Here is a 3,604-nt window from a genome sequence, read left to right as displayed (position 1 = left end):
GAGAACTCCTACTCAGCCACCACCACTTCAGCCGTTATATCAACCCTCCAGATCTCCAGGTTTCAGAAGCCAGTTTGTGCCGCTCTCGGATCAAAGTCTCCTTTACTGTTCCCCGCCTTTTGACCCTTCTCAACGGTCCAAGTTCTGGAGGGGGGGGCGGGTGCTAGTGAAGCAGCCTTTTCATTGGTTTTTCTTGGTGCTCTGTCGCCCTCTTGTGCCCAGTCTTAGACCTGCATGGAAGAAGAAATGCTGGCGATTCTCTCCCTGTGCACCGCCCCCCAGCCCAGAGTCACCCCTAGAGTCACTCTGAGCCTTTCTCTTTCTGCTCTGGACCTTGGGAGACTGCCCCGTGTGGACTCCATCCATGCGGCTCCCTTGCCCTCCACGTTCTGGTTGGGTTCTGCCAACTGGAGGCACTGACAGGACATCAGAATGTAGGAGGAGAGAGGTGGGAGTATTTGGGGGGCCTGCCCTTGCATCCCTGCTGTTCTGAAAGTGGCTGTATTCTCTACCTAGAGTTATAGGTTCTATGGGCTCCTCTCCAAACCCCAGCTTCCTGCCTTAAGGGTGGTAATGGCTTGGATCTCCCTGTGGCTGGTCCCTTGGTGCTGCCTCACACTGTGTGGGTTCCTTCAGCCTGCCCACCCCTCTGAAATGTCCCTTCATAAGTGCTCCCACTTAAGCTCTGAATGGCCACCTATTTCCTACCAGGACTGGATCAGCAGAAACCTAGGGTGAGCCCAAGAGAGAAGGGGATCCTCACCTCCCAGGGGACCGTTAGAATTTCTTTTTAGGAGGAGCTTGGAATGACCAAGGTTCTGACAGGAGGGCTCTGTGGGACTTGTCTTGAGACCGATAGGATGTGTATGGGGTTATTTGTGGGGAGGGGCTACAGCCTTCCTGATCTGATACCTCCCTTCTTGCTTTCCCTGACTGTCTCCTTGAGGGAAGATGAAAGGGAAATGCCCTTATTTGCGTGTGCTTTGCTTGGGTGCTTAGTTAACTCTCTCACTTTCTGTGTCCCTCAAGAGCCCTGAGAAGTAGGCAATATGGTGCAGAGAGGTGAAGTCACTTGTCCAAGGGCACGCAGGAAATGACTTTAAGAATAGCTACTACCTTAGGGCGCCTGGGTGGCTCAGTCAGTTAAGCGTCTGACTTCAGCTCAGGTCATGATCCCAGGGTCCTGAGATAGAGCCCTGGTCCAGCTACCAGCTCAGGGAGTCCGCTTGTCCTTCCCCTCTGCTGCTCCCCTGACACATGCTCTCTCTGCCTCTCAAATAAATAAATAAAATCTTAAAAAAAAAAAAAAGAACTTGTGAACGGGGGGGGGGGCTTGGGTGTCTCAGTCGGTTAAGAATCCCTCTCTTGGGGGCGCCTGGGTGGCTCAGTTGGTTAGGCAACTGCCTTCGGCTCAGGTCATGATCCTGGAGTCCCGGGATCGAGTCCCACATTGGGCTCCCTGCTCGGCAGGGAGTCTGCTTCTCCCTCTGACCCTCTTCCCTCTCGTGCTCTCTGTCTCTCGTTCTCTCTCTCTCAAATAAATAAATAAAATATTAAAAAAAAAAAAAGAATCCCTCTCTTGGGGCGCCTGGGTGGCTCAGTCATTAAGCGTCTGCCTTCGGCTCAGGTCGTGATCCCGGGCGGAGAGCTTGCTTCTCCCACTCTCCCTGCTTGTTTTCCCTCTCTCACTGTCTCTCTCTGTCAAATAAATAAAATCTTAAAAAAAAAAAAAAGAATCCCTCTCTTGATTTCGGTCAGGTCATGATCTCAGGGTAGTGAGATCGAGCCCCACGTCGGGCTCCATGTTCAGTGTGGAGTCTACTTGAGATTCTCTCTCTCCCTCTGCACCCCCCTCCCTGGCTCTTGTGTGCTCTCTCTCTAAAAAAAAAAAAAAAGAAAAGAAAAGAAAGAATTTGTGAACCCAATAGCTGTCATTTCTGAGTGCTACGTGATGCCAGGTCTGTCCATAGTGCTTTGATCAAGAATGAATTCTCACGACCAATTTATGAAGAATGTGATGATCATAATAAAAATCAGCAAATACCATTTTACCCTTATGTATTCACTCCCTGAAAACATGTGTCTTGCATACCTATCATGTGCCTAGCCGCCTTCCAGGCAACAGACACACAACAGTAAACAAACCAGATGCAGAAATGACTCCTCCCCGCTCTAGTGGGGGGACAGATAACTTAAAAAGTTCTGTGGGGAAAAGTACATAAAACGGGGAGGAATGGAAAGCACTGGGCGCGGGGGCGGGGGCATGTTTTATAGACTTGATAGTATTGCCGTTATGAGATGACATTCCCCATGACAAAGAGACTGTGAGTTGGCCACTTTGACAGAAGAGGAAAGTGAGGCACAGAGAGGCCATTAGCCTAAGGTCTGGCTGGCCAAGAGACAGGACTCCTTACAGAGGTGGCCCTGACCCCAGGAGGGAGGACTTAGACTCGTTTGTTCTCTCCCTTGGGAAGGGAGGCATGCAATGACCAGAAAGCTAAGGACTCGGGTCTCAGAGGGGAGGAAATGGCTCAGCTCAAGGAGGGTCAAAGGCTGAGTGAGGGCTTGGTCAAGCAGGAGGTGTGGGGTTGGATGGAGGGGAAGCAAAGGGGTTAAGGAGATGGGGGCCTCCAGGCTGGGGACTCGGAGGGGTTGGGGGTGGTTGCTGCGGCAGCAGGTGAGGTTTCCCCGCGGCTGGAAGCCTGGAGTAGGGTGAAAGCCTAAAGGGGTTAAGGGGCGGTGCCAAGGGAGTGGTTAACGGGGGCGGGGCTGGCGGGGGGCGGGGCTTCGGCCGGCGGCTCCTGCCCCGGGCCGGAGCGAGTCGCCGCCGGGTCCCTGAGCCGGGGTAGAGCCCAGACGTCGCCGCAGACGAGAGAGGCGCCGCCCGCCCCGTCCAGCCGCCGCGCGCAGGTAGGCGCCTCTCCTTCCCCTGCCCGCGCCGGGCGTCCGGCCCCCGCGGGGCCCGTCCTTGGCGCTCCCCTCGGGGGCTCTGCGCCCCTGCGTCGGTGCCCCAGTCTCCCGCGCCGGCCGGTCCCCGCCCCTCTCCGGTGCTGGCGCTCCCGCCGTCTCCCCGCGGACCGTGTCTGTGGGTCTGTCTCCCTCTCTCCGCCCGTCTCGGATGCGTCTCTGTCTGCGGTCCTCTCTCCCTCTGGGTGGGCCTCTCCTTCTGCATCTCTGGATGTCTCTGTATCTCGTTCTTTCTCTCTGCTTCTCCGTCCGGCTCTCGCTCTGGCCCTCTCTCGGTCTCTGTACCCATTCTCCCTGTCTCGCTTTGCCTCTAACCCTCAGTCTCTCGAGCTCAATCCCTCTGCCTCCAACTCCGTGGTTTTCCCAGTCTCTGTGCATCTCTTTGCGCTTTCTCTTCCTGTCTCTCTCCTGTATTTCTGTCTCTTACTCTGCGTATCTTGAGACCCTCTTCTGGCGCCTTGACCCCCACTGTCGTCTCATTCCAAATTCTGGTGCATCCCCGAGCTTTCCGCTGGGCTGAGGAGCTGCTTGGGGGTGGGGGGCGGGGGGAGTAGGGTTGCCTTGGGGCAGGTGGACTCTGAGGGACACTGTAACCCCAGTACCCCCTTTAGAGAGTCACCCCACTGCTCCTGAGGTC

The sequence above is a fragment of the Eumetopias jubatus genome, unplaced genomic scaffold, assembly GCF_037043125.1.
Source record: "Eumetopias jubatus isolate StellerSeaLion01/CBP00866 unplaced genomic scaffold, mEumJub1_p1.0 scaffold_10, whole genome shotgun sequence".
NCBI lineage: Eukaryota > Metazoa > Chordata > Mammalia > Carnivora > Otariidae > Eumetopias > Eumetopias jubatus.
The sequence above is the reverse complement of the archived record's forward strand: the minus strand, read 5'-3'. Positions refer to the sequence as shown.